The 17622-nt window shown below is 42.9% G+C and overlaps 1 pseudogene; it reads left to right on the top strand.

Annotated features, from left to right (window-relative positions):
• Positions 1–12943: 12943 nt before the first annotated feature.
• On the top strand, positions 12944–14087 carry LOC121464514 (annotated as a pseudogene).
• Positions 14088–17622: the final 3535 nt, after the last annotated feature.

Genomic DNA, 17622 nt, shown 5'->3' with positions numbered 1-17622 from the left:
ATTCTCACTGGTGGGACTTGCAGAATGAAAGCCAGTCCTCAGGCAGAGTGTCTGACTGTTTTCTGTGGCTTACCCAGCAGAGGCTTCTGTTTACATGCATACACACACACACACACACACACACTCACACACTCACACAATCACACATACAATCTTCTCACACAATCTCTCTCACACACAATCTCACACACATACAATCTCTCATATATATAAATACACAGTCACACAACACTCACGCACAATCACACACAATCTCACACACACAATCTCACACACATACAATTTCTCATACATATTCATACAGTCATGAAGTAATAAGAGTGGCGGGGCTGCGTTCCCAGCACCCCGGCCGCCTGCTTGGCTAGCTTATGCCCCGAAATAACAACACACAAACTGTATTCATTTAATCACTGCTTGGCCCTTTAGCCCTAGCCCTTACTGGCTAATTCTCACATCCCGATCAACCCATCTCTAATAATCTGTGAGAACCGGTCTTACCGGGAAGATTCTAGCATAGTCCATCCTGGGTCGGAGCTTCATGCCGGGAGCAGGGCATGGCGTCTCTCTCAGGTGTCTGCTCCTGAGAGGAAAGCTGTCGAGACTGAGCTCACTTCCTCTTCCTCCCAGCGTCCTGTTCTGCCTACTCCTCCCACCTATCCTCTAACCAATAAAATGGGCCAGGGCAGTGCCTTTATTAGCCAATGACCTTCCTCCATCATATCCCCTTTTTCGGTTTAAACAAAAAAAAAAAAGGCTTTAACTTTAACATAGCAAAATTACATATAACAAAACAGTTATCAAGTAAAAGTTACAATAATCTTTATCATAACTAAGGAAAACTATAACTATAACTAACTATTCTTAACTCCATCAAAGACTCCAGAAAGATATAATATTACCTAAGTAAACAAGAACTAAGAAACTTCAAACTCTAGAAATGACAAAGACATCTCGCTGCCTGGACAGTCACCCAAAGTTCTTTTGTACCGTTGGGGCATCCATCTTCAGCCTTCAGGCCCATGGTATCCAGCAGACATTTCCATAAAGCAGGAAAATTCAAAGTCAGTTCAGTCACTATCTGTTGTGTCCTGCAGAATGTCTCGCAGACTCTTTCAAAATGAATCAGGAACCCCGAAAGATCATCTCACCTTAGGCAAGTTCAGTAGTCCTCTCTCTGCGGGTTCTCTGTGTCCAGTTTATGCTATAGTCCAGGCAAGAGCAGTTTCTTGCCCAAATGGCTATCAAAACTCCATAATGAGCCTCTTCGATGCCCATCTTCCTCTTGAAGTAGATTGGTGCTGCCAGGAGCAGAGTGTCTCATTGTCATGAAAAGTCCTCAGTTATTAAAACATTAAATGTCCTATTCTGTAATCTTTGAAAGACATGAAGAATGTCTATCTAAAATATATCTCTATATATCTAGAAAACCTAATTAACATGACTACAAGCTTTACTATTATCAATGATTATCCATTAACAACCTATATTTCTTAATTATACAGTACATATTTAAATGAACTACACAATCACAATACCTTAATCAAAATCAGAAACACTTATACATATAACAAAATAGACCTTAAATCTCTATCAATAAAGCAAAATCTATACTAATGCAAATTATTCATATCTATATCATATCCCCCTTTAAATGTAAAAGAACGTTTATAAACCATATTTGGGAACATGGGCGCAGTTTTTTCTCTCCAAACTGCTTCCTGCTGAATGGGGGCGTCGTTAATTAGGTCTTTCATGGTATAACCTGTGTGCTAGTTTCATCTCAGTTGGCAGTTGAGCGAAGCAATTTTCTGAAGGTGTTCACACCAACCCTTCAGGAGGGCGTGGTCCATCATACCAAATCGGAGTAAAAGAAATGAACAGCGTCTCATCCTCTGTGAAAACAAAATAAGAAACTCCTTTCCAAAGTATCATGTCCTTAGATCCAAATTTCAAATTTAAGGCATTTTCAAAGTATCTATGTTGGATTAGTTCAGCAGCATTTATAAACAAATATCTTTTAGCAGTTGTTTGTCCTTCCTCAGCATTCAAACAATTCAAAGAGAGCATAATAGCATACAGTATCAAAATTCTCTGTGTATTTTCCATCTTTGTGCAGCTGTGTTTTAACCTCTATTTTGTTTATTTTTACTTTTAACTCTTTGCTTTTTGAGGCAGGTTCTCTGTATCTTTGACCTGAAGTAACTCTGTAGACCAGGCTGTCTTTGAACTCTCAGAGATCTGCCTGTCTCTGCCTCCCAGGCATTTGGGATTAAAGGTGTATACTACTACACCTTGAACTCACAGAGATCTCTTTGTCTCTGCCTTCTAGGCACTGGGATTAAAGGCGTGTGCTACCACACACAACAACTCTCTTCCTTTTTTTATGTTTTTTACTTTAAGAACTTCAACTTTTAGTCTGCATATATTTTTAACACACAGTAAACCATTTAGAAATTTTCTTTGTCTTTGAATCTCTCTTTACTGTATATCTCTCTTTTTCTGACCACACGAGTCTTTAATTTACCAAGCAATATGGGTAGGATTAAAGGCGTGGCTTTGCCGGCTGGATCCAGCCCATTCCTTAGCTTTCCAGCCTCCTGGCTGAGGTACTGGCTGTAGCCATGTTTACTGTGACAACTCTATGGCATTTCAAGGTTCCTGCCAGCAAGCGAGCTTTAGCAGCCTTTGCTTGCAAACCGCACGAACCGCCTGCGTAAAAGAGTCAAAGTTTGCCCTGGCAGGACAGCCCAGAAAGCTGGCATTTTTAAATGGCGCAGCTTTTTTCCTGCTATGGCTGAAAACCAAAAAGCATGCGTTCAGCTTTTCGTCAACACCATTTAAGTGTTTCGTGGCAGGACCTCTTAATGAGCTGCAGGCTTTGCAGCTAAAGCTGAGTCAGGAAGCTTCTCTTAGATGAGGCGCTTGCTTGCCTCGAGCAAGCAGAGTAGAACCGAAAAATTGCTGCTACTAAGAAACCAGGCACAATGCTTTCATTTTATGAATAATTTGCATTACAGTCACATACACATTCACTCACAAACACACAATCACACACAACACTCACACACACTCACAATCACACTTACACACACAATCACACACAGTCATATACAATCACAGACACAATCTATCTCACACACACAACTTCACAAACATACAATCTCTCATACACACACACACACACACACACACACACAGTGACCATTGCTTATAAAGAAAAGACACACACACACCAAACTAGAGAATATGAGAAACTAGAAGGGAGATGGGATAAAAGGGACTTTTCTTACTCTGTATATTCTTGTATTCGGGGATTCTTTTTACAATAATATGTATTCATTTAGTCCCTATGTAAAAAAAAAAGAAAAGCAGAAAGAAATCCATCCACTACTGGTAGAAATATAAAAATGATCGTTATCTGAAAACAGCAGTTTTTCAAAAAGTTAAAAAAGGTCATTGTAGGTCCCAGTTTCTCCACTGCTTTTTTACCAAGAAAGAAACACATGTCCACACAAAGACCTGAACAGAATGCCAAATATATAGTGAGACCTGTCTCAAAAACAAAACATAAATGGTAAAAAATGAATACATAAAAAGAAGTCAGACAACAAAAGAATAAACACTATATATATCAATTAATAGAAACTGAGCTATGATAGAAAGAAATCAATGATTGAACAGACACAGAAGTCCAGAGAGGTTGGAGCACAGCGAGAATGATACATATTTAATATAGAAAAATTTGAATAATATGAGGACGGATGAAAATAAAAGACTACTTACTTCCTTGAAAAGGCAGTTGCTAACAGTCCCTGTAAATCTCCCTATTCAGAATTTCCCCTGGGAACCTGTTGTGTTAGTCTGTCTATCTGCTGTTCCTGAAGAATCACCCCGAGGGACAGGAATTAAATGAGATTTGAAGGTTAGTATTGCTCGAATGGCTTTAGGAGACGTTGCTGAAGAAAGTGCCAACCCTTAAGAGTGGCGCTATCCACGTGCCCTGGAGATCTGTGGCGATGAGGCTCAGGAGGAGCAGTTTTTTCTCAAGTGGATTTTCCCCAGCTTTCTGTTGAAGTTCAGGGCTGCACAAGTGAAACTTGCTGGAAACCACTATCTTCACAGCGTGGTGGTGGCAAACCATAAATCATTCTGGCTCTCGAGAAGGTGGGACAGTCTTAGAAGCATCTGAATTAGCAGCCAAGTTCCGACTCTCACACTTACCAGAAATGTTTTATCACACACACACACACACACACAGAGAGAGAGAGAGAGAGAGAGAGAGAGAGAGAGAGAGAGAGAGAGAGAAAGAGAGAGAGAGAGAGAGAGAGAGAGAGAGAGATGGAGGCAGAGACAAAGACAGAGACAGAGGGACAGAGGTGGGGAGAATGTTTGTTCATTAATAAGGAGAAAGATGAATAAGAATATATAACTATATCCATAGATTCAGAAAAGTTCCAAATACAGCTTTACTTAAATGGTAGCATTCCCTTTTATAGCTAAACAAAGGAGCAACTTGCCCAAACCCCTAACCCCTCTCTGTTTAGGAGGGCTACCTTTAGGGAGACCTCATTCCCACACGTCCGGCTGTCTTGCTGATCAGCATGGTTGTGGTCCAGCATCATGGGCATTGTCTGGAAGCTTATGGGAAGGGAGACTCAGATTCCACCCAACACTGGTCAACTCAGAACACGGTGTTTTGTTTTGTTTGTTTGTTTTTTCAAGACAGGGTTTTGTTGTGTAGCCCTGGTAGTTTTGGAACTCACTCTGTAGACCAGGCTGACCTCGAACTTAGAGAGATCCACCTACCTCTGCCTCTCAACTGCTGGGCTTAAGGGCATGTGCTACCTACCATGCCTGGCTAGAATTTGTATTTTAATAAGATCCTCCTATTAAAGTCTGATCAGGAGACCAGAGCAAAGAGACACAGCCACTGAGAAAAGACAAAGGGCTCAGGCTAGCAGGTCATGTGTCAGAGAGCTAAATAAAGTGTAGGAAGAGGGATAAGCAGGAAGTGGGGACTGGACACAGAGGCCACTGTTGGTGGGCAATGCTGACACTCCTTAGAATGGAGGATATTGGCCAAACCGTCCTGCGGTTCACCAGGCCTCCAGGTGTCTCTTACAGCACATTTGCCCTGGGAAGCTCTCGCTCAATAATGTGACATGCATATTGTCATTATCTGTCTTGTTGGGGATTCTTCACCTGTCTTAAGAATAGGCTATGGAGGAAGCAGTGTCTGCCATACTAGAGCCAAAGGGTCCTTGGTCCTTGTTTTTAACTCTTTTGTTCCTCTTAGAAAATGCCGCCAGTGTCTCAGTGAAGTAAGTAGTTGTATGCTATCTTGGGCTTCCAAGTTTTGCCTGGGCTATGACCCAGCTCCCACTGGACATTTAATAGAAATGTCGCTTGTGTTGAGTTGGAAATTGCCTAATCTTTGATAAACACTTCTTTTGGGGGAAGGTACCAGGAATCAGTGTGAGTAAAGTCTGGGGAAAGCATGGCAGAGAATATAAAGTTTCTCTCACTTGGGATCCTCAAAGTTTCCATCTTACTGAAATAAAAGTCTATTCCTGAGGTCAGGGAGAACTCGAGGTGACATTTATGTCATCACATAACCAGTGGTTGAGGCCATTTGGTTCTTCTCAACTCATTGAGCGTATGGCTATCTATGGTTATGCCAACAATTCTCCAGTCCTCCCGTCTTTGTGCTTTCCTCCAAATCTTCCTGTCTTTGTGTCAAGCAGCAGTGAGGTGCATGAATTAGGAAGCTAGAAAAACATATACTCACAAGGCCACATGGAAGGTGTGTGGTTTGGGGTCAGGAAGCCAAGTTCCTGGCTGTCAGGTGATACCCACAGTCCAGGCCCCACCATCAAGTCAGGTGTCTCTGCGTTTCATCAGCTCTAAAATTATGAGTTGACAGTCAGGTGGCACGGAAGTTTGGAAAGTAAGCTATCAGCAAATCATCCAGGCCTGCTTGGATGTGGTTTAGACATCCTGAAAGGCAGCATGTGGAAATCACAAGACCAGGATGAGTTATGGTCTCTGTCATGTGCATGTTTGTGTGTGTGTGTGTGTGTGTGGCTATGGTTGGGTGCAGAGAACTGATCTTTGTTCTTAAGTATCAGGACAGATTAACATAAAAACAGATTAACAAATGGGATGGTTTTTTATAACAACTTTCTAAAGAACAACGTCTACTTAGTATTTAAAACAAATTTCAGATTTTGTGATGCTGCCGAACAGATAGAAAACTTATTGGAATCTTAAAATGCTCAGTGTCATTGTGTTGAACATCCCATACTGCACACACAGTTTTGCCACTTATTTCTCACAGTAAAATATCAATGATTGCAAAGTCAAACTCTTCCTTACTGCCTCTCACCACCACCCTGACTTCTTCCTAGAGGTAAGCATTGTAGTCATTTGGTTTGAAGCCTTCTCAAAGCATTTTGTGTACCATTATAAACAAATAAATTACTGTGGTTTGTATTAATGTGACCTTGACAAAGTCTAGAATCACCTGGGAGATGGCTCTCCAAACACACCTGTATGTTGCTAATTGATGTGGGAAGACCTGTCTGAATGGCGGGTGGGATCGTTCCCTGGACTGTATAAATGGGAAAAGTGACCTGCTCATTAGCACAACATGTTCATTCATTCATTGCTGTCTCCTGGTCATAGTGAATTTGATGTGACCAGGTGTTTCAAGTTTTTGCCACCTTTATATTCCCATCATGATGGACTTCATCTTTAACTGTGAGCCAGAAAAAGTACTTTCTCTTTAAGTGGACTTTGTCAGGGTATTTGATTATAGCAAGAAGAAAAGAAACCCCAACAAATATATTCCCGGACAGGTTGATTTTGCTATTGAGAATGCCAGTATATTGAGCATATGATAGACAAGTTGTTTTGATCATTCAAAACCATAGGGATCTTTCCATGCTTGTATAAGTTGAAAAACATCATCCTGATCCTGCTGCATGGCATTTCATGGAACTAATGTACTATGATTTATGTAATCCTCTCCTGGTGATTATCCATTATCAGCAACATGTAGGTTGCTGTCATACATGTGACGTTGTTGGAATTCTGTGAGCCAAGGAGAGACAACTGTACATTTTAGCAGATGTTGTCATAGTCCTTTCTAATATGGCAGGGCTAATTTTCACATTCTTAGGGGTTGGTGAGCATACTTGATTTCTTACCACCAATATTTACTGTTAAACTCAAAACAAGTTACCTACGTGAAAGATGAAAATACTATCCTTGTTGAACACATATTTCTGCCTTCATGATTACTACTTCTGTGTGTGTGGGGGATGAACATGGATGTGTGTGTGTGTGTGTGTGTGTGTGTGCGCGCGCGTGCACATGCGTGCATGCACACAGTTGAGCACATATATGTGTTTGTGTGGATATGGAAGCCAGAAATTGACCTTAATCACCCTTCACTTTATATATTGTGGCAGGGTCCCTCATTTGAACACAGAACTTACTGATTCAGCTAGCCAGCTAGCCAGCTTGCCCTGGGATCCCCTGTCTCTGACTCCTGAGTGCTGAGTTTATAGGAGAGCCACCACACCTCTGTCATTTATATGGGTGCTAAGGGTTTGCTCTCAGGTTCACATGCATATAAAGTGGTTTACTCACTAATCCATCCCCCAGACCCACAATTACTACTTTTCAGATATTTTTCTTTTCTTGTTCAAAAACTTTTCATATTTTTTTCACATTTTAAAATTTAGATATTCTTCTGTTTTTGGTTGGTGGGAACTGAGTTTCTTTTCTCATAGACATTGCAAAAAGCAGGCAGGGGCCTACAGAACTAGAAAGTCACAAAAACGTCGCTCACATAGAAGGATAAAAAGAAGCTGTGGTGTGTGTTTGTGCATAATTTATTCCCACAGCGTGACTTTAACACCCACACACCTTTTAGCAAGTGGAATGAAGCCCCCAAGACTGTAAGGGCAAAGATGAAAGAGGGAAGTCAGTAAGTCTACCACATGCTTGTACCAGGGCCAGGCTCCTGACTCTGATAGCCACCCTCCTGTCCTTCTCACAGCTTCATTTCTGTCTAACAGCCACACTCCCATAGGAATCTTTCCGTATCTAGAGCTTGGAAATTAGGCTAGTGTTTGTTTGTTTCCCATCTAAGGAAATGATGTAAGCCCATGACCCCCGTCTGGAGTTATCTGAGGGGTTCATCACGCTCCGGTACAGAGCAGAAAAGCAGCCAGGTGGTAGCGGGGGGCCCAGGGCCAGGATGAACCATGCTAAACCACAGCACAACTTATCTGAGCATCACATCTCTCAGGGAGAAGATGAAGGCTGGGGGCTTGAGAGAACTGTGGCATGGTGCTGAGGGGCCAAGGAGGAAGGATAACTCTGACAGATGAGTCACTATTTTGGTGGTAGTTCTGATATTTCAGCAGGGCCCTGGAGCTGAGAGGGATATAAGATGGATAAAAACAGATCTATGTGTGACATAGCCAATAAAATTCTGTTTTATATGGTTTCCGGGACTGGCTGAAGCAGGCTCCAGCTAGTCTAGGAAAGAGCTCTTGCTTAGGTGATAGCTGCACCTTCATGGAAGCAGCTAGCAGGCACAGCCTATCCCTGAGGAGAGCCAGGGATGGGATGTGTACCATACCCACTTGGTGATACCACAGGACAGATATGCAGGCATCACTTTTCTGCAGGGTTTGCAAAAGCCTCAGCCACCAGTGTCTGACTGGGGTGGTCTGAGGCATCACAGTTCTGGCGAGTTTCTGGGTGATGTTTCTTTGGTCGCTGCTTTCCCAGGGAACAGGCTTTGAGGACTGTTGGGTGGGTGATAACTTGCCTGAGAAACGTTTAATTTGGGAGGAAAAAAAAAGATGGTGGGATCTTGTGAAGGCAACTGTGGCCATGGTCTCTTCTCTTCTGCTGTTGAGAGAGGGGAAACAGATTCAGAACAAACCCTTTGGCATCTACATTTGCAGATGAGATGGGGAGCTGAGTCTGTACTGCTCTAAAAGCAAGGAAGGCTGACATAAAGCTGGGATGCCCTTGAAAGTCCACCCTCACCGGAAAAGCAGGCAGTGTGAAGCGTCTCTGGGCCATGCTTTATATTCTTTACATCAGAAAGCTTTGGGTCATTCTTAGATAATTTTGAGATGGAATCACATTCTATTTCCCAGGCTTACCCTGAACTCCAGGACTTGGGTGATCCTTCCTTTCTCCCCCCTTGGTTTGTTTGTTTGTTTGTTTGTTTGTTTGTTTGAGACAGGATTTCTTTGTGTAACAGTCCTGGCTGTCCTGGAACTCACTTTGTAGACCAGGCTGGCCTCGAACTCACAGAGATCCACCTGCCTTTGCCTCCTGAGTGCTGGGATTAAAGGCGTGCGCCACCACCATCTGCCGTAATCCTTGTACTTCAGCCTCCCAAGGACATGGCTCAGTTTTAGACAGTTTCCAGTTACTTAACAAAAGAGGAGCTCATTCCTATTCCAGCCCCACTTCTCATCTTTACAATGCAGCTTTATTTTTATCAATACTAATAGACAGTTTACAGTGACTGTAAAGTCCTTTAATGCACAGCCATGTAGTAGGTAATTACAACAATTCATTACTTTACAGCCTTTTGTTTTTCCTGGTGTTTCTAATTGTTTTTTTTTTCTTCTGTAATGTCTTATTTACTAAAGTATCATTTCTGGGGCTCAGAAAGACGAGTCAGCCCTTAAGAACGCTGGTTGCTCTTCCAGAGCTCCAGGGTTCAATTCCCATCACCCAAATGGCAGCTCACAATCATCTGTAACTCTAGTTCTAGGGAATAGATGTCTCTCTGGTCTCTGTGGGCAGCAGGCACTCAGGTGGTGTGTGGATACACATGTACACAAAACACTCATGCACATGAAATAAAACCAGATAATTCTTTCTTCATTTATTTTTAAAATCTTCTTCTAAAAATACTATTTCTCAGGCAGGAGAGATGGCTCAGCAATTAAGAGCACTGACAGCTCTTCCAGAGGTCCTGAGTTCAATTCCAGCAACCACATGGTGGCTCACAAGCACCTATAATGGGATCTAATGGCCTGTTCTGTAATGCAAGCATGCATACAGACAGAGCACTCATACATAAAAAAATCATTTCTAAAAAAATAATAAAACTACCATTTCTCCCTATCCCTCTAAAGCTCACTGTAACAGGCATCTATGAGATCCTCTTTCCTTTGGAAGGATTTCCGCCTGAATTTCATTTACATTGTCCCCTAAATTTGCCAATCAATCAAAACATATAAGCAAACAAAAAGTCCTTACATCTATATCTCTCTTTTTAAAAATTTATTTTCATTTTTTAAATTATTTTTGCTGCATGCGTGTATACGTACCACATGTGTGCTTGTTGGATTTCCTGTAACTGGGGTCATGGATGGTTGTGAGCCAACATAGTGCTGGGAATCAAACTTCAGTCCTCTGCAAGAGCTCTTAACCACAGAGCCATCTCTCCAGTCATTCCTTATCCCCTACATTCCTGTTTTAGAAGTCATACTTTTTGAAGGATTTAAAACCCTTTGGAGTTATCGGGGGTGAAAGACTGAACAGTTTAAAAGCTTACACTGTTATCCTGTGTGACTTCCAACCAGTCCTTTCCTGGATATATGCTGATCCTACAGTTGGGTGTGCAGGAGCTTTTTATTACGAAAATGTGTCTTTTATAACAACTTAATCCTAGGAGATGCCCTTTCCTGGCCTTTCTTGTCATGGTGCTTCCTTCTCATACTTCAATTCTGAGAATAAGTGTCACCTCCTGAGAGAGGCTGTCCCCGTTCTTCATCTGAAGCACCTCTATTCCATTTCCTTCCCACCACTCCTCCACCTAATATTCTACACTAACGTCATTAACGACTCCAACTGGCAGCCTCCTTATTGTTAGAATATAACTTGAACAAACTCTGCCAGACCTTGACTAGGGCCCTATATTGAAATTCCAGCCCCTTACCCATCTCTGCCAAACATAGTCACCCAAAGTGACCCATGTTCTGATAGCTGGGACAAAGCCGTTTCTAAAGACAAAATAGCCTTTTCTGGACAAAACAACTCCAGGAGGGAGAAACTGCAGACTTGCATGTATCCCCAGCAGGTGCATTCCTCAAACCACCTCTATAAACCCTGAGTATCCTCTTCCTCTCCAGCAGACACCCCTACCTCTGCTGTGTCTGCTTCTCCCTGTTTGAAATAAACAGACCCTTCTGCTGAAGTCATTCCCTTCTGCTTTCTGTCTCTGTAAGCAGACTCAGACAGCTAACATCATGTTGCCACACAGATCTAACGCTTATATTCAAACTCTTTACAGTTTTCCTCTTGAGATGTTGTCATTTCCATACCCTTGAGTCTGGACTAATCTTGTGACTTGAAGTTTGTATTTCTACCCCCTCCAGAACCTACGTATCACTATGTGTACAAGCCAGGCTAGCAAGCTGGCGGATAAGAGACAGGCTAACCCAGAGTGAAGGCTGTCTTGAACAGCTGCCATTAGTCAGCTTTGTAGCTGACCATAAACACCTGGGATAGCAAGACAAACGAGCCACCCTGCTTAGGTTTCAGTCATGTATAGGATTGTGAATGAAATAAGTATCATTTTAAATGAGTTGTTTTGTTTTTGGAGTAGTTTGTTATGCAGCAAGAACTGACTGATATACCCTGCTTCCTTCTTTTCAAGCCCCTATCACCAGGCTATATTGCTTATTATCCCCTTTTTCCATCACCCCTTTGAATGTGAGCTGTATTAGGATACGCTCTTGTCTCTTTAGCTCCTATATGCTCAGAATTTACAATATAGACTAGGCATAACAATTTCTCAACGAGTTTTGGGTAAATTAACTTACCTCTTCTGGTGTGTGTGTGTGTGTGTGTGTGTGTGTGTGTGTGGTGAGAGCAGTTAAAATACTCTCAGTAATTCTGAGGCATTGTCATCAGCTATGGCCACCAGGCAGTGTGAGGAGTGAAAGATTGGGGTCTGAGATTCTGCATGTTGTCACCTGCCAGGAAGAAGCTTTTGGTACTGTGGGCTTAGCAGCCGTGGGACCGAGAGAGCATGTCCCAGCAGAAGCCGCCGGGCCTGCAGTCCCCCACCAAGAAGCTCCACTTTGGTTTTCTTTGCAGGCCCGGAGGTCTTTATGTGGCTACTTTGATGTGGCCATTTTGAAACTGAGGACATTTTGACAAAGCTGTTTTGATGCTATGGAAACTTTCTGACTTAAAAAACACTAACCATTGAACTTTTACCTTTTGAACAAACGATCACGCATCACACAGCACAAGGTTGGGCAGAGCTACAGATGCTGGTTCAGAGGGCATGAGGTCCTTGTGCTCACGGACAACACTCGGGAAACCAAACAAAGAGGCTTGTCTGTTCATAGGAAGGAGATGTTTACCTGTTCTCCACCAGGAAAGATGGGAATGGATATAGTTTTTAACCTCTTGATCTTTGTGATCTGCAGGGCCAGGTCCCACCCCAATTCCCCTGACTATTATGGTTGTTTATCCCAGACTCTTCCTCCATAGATTTTGAGCTTTGATTCTCAGGCAATAAAATGCAACCTTGTGGGAGATGTCACTTGTACTTTATAAAAGCCTAGGTAATTTCTGTGTTATCTGTAGGGCCTGTCTCCCACAGGCTGTTGTGCTTACTCAGTCTTTCTCCCTAGACTCTGACTTTGAGCATTGTTTCTGAGTCAACAGAACCCTTATGGAAGAGGCCATATGTACTTTGTAAAGAGTTTCAATGCAAACATGTTCTGTATACATGGGATTAAATCAATTACATGAGGAAACTCCCCCCACCTAATTGTACTGTGCTTATATATGGCTAAAATTAACTGCTCAGGGTCAGAGTCTAGAAGTTTGAATCAACACCAGCAAATTAAGTCACATTGAACTGTATTTCCTTCATGCCTCAATGCAGCCTGATGTCAAAGCTTCCTACAGGTTGGTATTCTAATGGTGTTATTTTCATTTCAAAAAGCTCATGAATTTTAAAAACTTGGATTTTTTTTTTTTTTTTTGGTTTTTCGAGACAGGGTTTCTCTGTGGCTTTGGAGCCTGTCCTGGAACTAGCTCTGTAGACCAGGCTGGTCTCGAACTCACAGAGATCCGCCTGCCTCTGCCTCCCAAGTGCTGGGATTAAAGGCGTGTGCCACCATCGCCCGGCTTGGAAAATATTTTTTAAAGTAAATTTTAAGTAATCAGGGCAGTATGATGTTGGGAAAGGGACAGAAATGTAGATCAAGGGAATAGAAACAGAACCCAGTTAGACCAACAGAGATAGAGCCCACTGGTCTCTGACAAGGACCAAAGGTGATACAGAGAAAATATGGTCTTTCAGTATTTTGTGCTTATTAAGTGGATATCCACACTTATACTGAGTTCAGACATGGAACTCGGACTCTTCTCAAAAGTTAAAATGGACCGTAAATATACGTGTAAAATGGAAACCTACACAACTCCTTTGACACACAGGAGAAATCCTCATGGCCTTATGATCAAAACAACTTTTGTAGACAGAACACCAAAGGTGCTGTGTATGATAGAAATCACTGAGAAATTGGATCTAATTAAAATAAAAACAAGCAAGCAAACAAACAAACAAACAAAAAACCTGGGCATCACTGGGAAACTCAGCAGTTGTGTGAACCTCCCAAAGTTTGACAGTGGCCAAGAACAAATTAAAATGTCAGAAGTCCAGGAATGTATTTCACATAACTAGCCACAAAAACTCCAAGGCTAAAAACAAGGCAAAACCAGGTATTACTCATCTTAAGATGATAAATGTTATGAAGGATGAAAAAGTTAACAGAATGAACAGGACTTTTGTAAATATACAGAAGGAACTTGTAAACTTCTCAAAAAGTCTTTCTCTTAAGTCTAAGCAGAAGGAGCCACGGCCTCATGAAAGAGAACCAGCTAATGTTGGTAAAGCAGCAAAACGATTGTAACAAATACACTTTTTGCATTGCAGGGCAGCGTTTCGTGGGAGGACGATGCCTACCACGGGGAAAGACATACCAGGGCGTTCTGAGTCTTTGACAAACTTAGGCTACTAACTGAAAGTTTCTCTATAAATAAGACTATCACCATCCCCAGATTTCACCGCACAATTAGCTTCCTTATTGTGAATGAATGTTCCCAGCTTCCCTTGCACAGGGATTCAAGCCCCTGAATCTATTGTGCCTCCCTACAGGTTCAGTGAAGAGACAGCTTGGGCTGCCCTGGCCTTCTGAGGTGGTCTTGCCCTTAGGTAGCCACAAAGAGCTAGAATTCGCCTTCTTTCTTCTAGTGTCTGCAGTGAAACCTGGGGGGTTGCTTTTTTTTTTTTTTCTGTTGCTCCAGATGCAGCTGCCTGTGATCTACTGAAAATGGAACTCAGTGCTGGGTGTGGTGGCCCACACCAGTAATCCCTGGGGAGAAGAAAGGAGAACAGTGAGTTTAAGACCATTTGGACTGTATTGTAAGAGCCTGTCTCAAAAACTGAAAAAAAAGGAAGGAAAGAAGGAAGGAAAGGAAGAAAGGAAAGAAAGTAGAAGAAAGGAAGGAAGAAAAAAGAAAGGAAGAAAGAAAAGAAGAAAGAAGAGGGAAGAAAAGAAATATGATGATATTCGTTACATAAATCCTTCATTGCCTTTCCATGTAACTGGCTTTGAACAAAATCATATGCCAAGGTAGCTAACCTTATATCCCAAAGTAGTCATCCCCTCCTGTTTCTCTGGCTGCTCTTTCCCCTCTCTGCAGCCCACAGTGATCTTTCTTATCCTCCTGTTTTCTGGGTGCTCTTTCCCCTCTCTGCAGCCCACACTGGTCTTTCTTATCCAGCACTTGCCAAGTTTGTCCTTCCTTTGGCAGTGGTTGTCTCACTTTTCACACTCATGTAATAGAGGCACTAAATGTCGCCGCTTTAGTACTGGGTTTACCATCCTCAGAGGCGGCACTAGTCTCAAGATTCACCTACTTCAAGCACACCCCCGCAGTAGGCTAGGCTGTCAGCCTAGATCTTTCCCCTTATCAATAGTTGGTGCTCTGCAGTGGCGGCAGCATCCTCTCAGTTGAACTCTTCACCTCTCTCTGTCTGATGATGACTTATTAAACACTTCCAACACCCCCGGAGCCTCCAACACCTCAGCCAGGCCACATCCAATGCAGAACAAACACACCACTGTCTGCTAACCAACTTCCCCTCATGCTCATGTGTGTGTATGCTCACACTCATGCACCTCTACTAAAGGTACCTACACCTCTCTGCAGCCTCCCAGAAATACGACTGTCTCTGTGGAGCGCTTGCCATCTCCTGGGTCTCTTAACCATGTGTTTCCAGTCCCTTCAGGTCCCACAGGTCCCACTGTTGATGTCCACGTGGTTACTGCCTTTATCTCTGCTTCCACTCTGGCTTCCTAACCAGAGGCTAGGCAGAGTTTTTTGCTTTTGTTTTCTTTTCCTGTTAACCACAAAACACGAGGAATTTGGAGAGTCCAGGTATTCTAGGAATGTTAACTGGTAGTGAGAGCCAGCTCTGAGGAAAGGGGTACTCCCTTTAATGTCTCCGTTCCCAGAGAGAGGAGTCCTGGCTGGCTGACACCCTAACCCTTTTGAGGCTGTTGCTAAGGTGATCACATTAGTGTCTGCAAACAGGTCAGTTAGACCTAGATGATCTACCTGAGTGATCACGAGCCACATTTAAATTTAAACCAACTGCAACTAAATACTTTTTAAGTTAATCAATTAATTAATTTATATTTTTTTCAAGACAGTGTAGCCTTGGTTGTCTGGGCTATTCCCTCTGTAGATAGGTTGACCTTGAACTCAGAGATCTGTTTGTCTCAGACTCTGGAGTGCTGGGATTAAAGGCGTGCACCACCAGGCCTGGCTTAAAAACAGTTTTTAAAAGATCAGTTTCTCAGTCCCTCTAGTTTCAGAGTTGTTTCTTACAACTCTCTGTGGCCGCATGCTGGACAGTGTGGCTTTCAGGCATCTCCACTACTGTGAAGCATTGGTATCTCTCCTCAGTTCTTAGGACTTGCACCTGGCTCCTTCTGTTTCCCCTGATTTATACAGAAAATACTTAATAATCTCCTGCCATGTATTTCTGGGCCACAACTACGGCCAAAGGTCCTCCTGATCCCTGTCCACTTGGATCAGTAGAGACAGAAGGGTCCCTTCACACTCCTAAAAACTTGAACTTGGGACTCATTGTCACACAAAGCACAACTTTACCACCAAACTGCTCTTTGCTGACGTTACCTTGTCTTTTTCAGGTCAGGTAAAAGCCTTAATCAGTGAAAAGGAGACAGACAACATTGTCCTTCCAAAGACCCCTCTGTGCTTCTGTACTGTGACTTTCCTAATATGTATAAATATTGAAGGAGAGAGTCAGACTCCTGAGGCGCCTGGAGAGCAAAGAACTGAGACAGAGTTTTCTTTTCTGCCAGAGACAATTCTAGAACACGGTTCATGAGAAGGAGAAAAGGGGGATAAGATGGGTTCATTCACTTCAGCAGCAAGGCCAACTTGAATTTCTGTTAGAGAGACTAGAACTTGAAGACTGCAATTCAGGATTCCCTAGAGACCATCAGTTACCGGTACAACAGCTGGACTTGGGTGTCTGAGGGCACAGTGTCCTACCCTAGATTCCACCTTAAGCAGAGTGAAAAATACAGAGACCCTTTGAAAAGGGGATCACCAACCTCTTACTGTTATCCAGTTCTGAATTCTGACAGCCAATACAGAAGTCCAGCAAAGATGACAAAAGGATGGGGCTTTCCTTGCAAGGCATGACCCAAACTAGACAACTAAAAAGGGACTTCAATTTCCCCGGGCTCCTTTGAGAATCCAGAAGCTTTCTCTGGGACGTTGTAGCCTTTGCCTGACTCCCTAGCCTCCTCCACATGCCCCAGGAGAGGATACTGTGAGAGCAGTACCTCTTCCAGACTTGATTCCTCCTGCACCGTGAGGTCCGTGTGGAGGAGGGAATCTGATTGCAGGGATGTTGTTTAGGGTTCACTGCTTCCACCACTCTTCTTTGAATTAGCTCTTCTGACTTTCTGATGCACAAACACTGACCCCTTGGGATCCTCTTACCTGGTGAAGAGACAGGTGCCAGAGAAGGAAGTCCAATAGTTCTAGTCTTCTTCCTCCAGGAGGCTTTCCAGGCACAAGACAAATACAGCAAGTTTATTGCTATTTTTGCTTAGAGATGGCCGGAGCATCAGGGCCTGAAGCATCCTCTTCCTGCTGCTTCCTCCTTTCCTGTCAGTGTTGGGCACTGTCAGAGCCTGGTAGCACCATTGTAAACACTATTTATGCTCATGAATGTGGGACAAAGGAAGGGAATTTCTTAGCTCATTCACGCTCTGGTTCCCTGAAGGCTGATGAATCAGCTGCATCTTTCATTCTTACTGCTCATGTTTCTCTCCCTTTCACATGTTTACTGGCCTTTTCCCGCTGAGATATAAATTAGGACAAATAATGAAACCCTTTGTTCTGTACAAGATGGTTGAGATTGCTGGGCTGTGTGGCTGTAACACTGCGCTCAGTCCACAGGATGCTAAACATACCAAGAGGGAATTAGTCTTCTCGAATGAGCTGTGA

Source organism: Microtus oregoni, unplaced genomic scaffold (assembly GCF_018167655.1).
Source record: "Microtus oregoni isolate MIOR12 unplaced genomic scaffold, Mior012 000028F_ref0000031, whole genome shotgun sequence".
NCBI classification, from domain to species: Eukaryota; Metazoa; Chordata; class Mammalia; order Rodentia; family Cricetidae; genus Microtus; species Microtus oregoni.
This window is presented reverse-complemented; position numbering and strand designations above follow the sequence as displayed.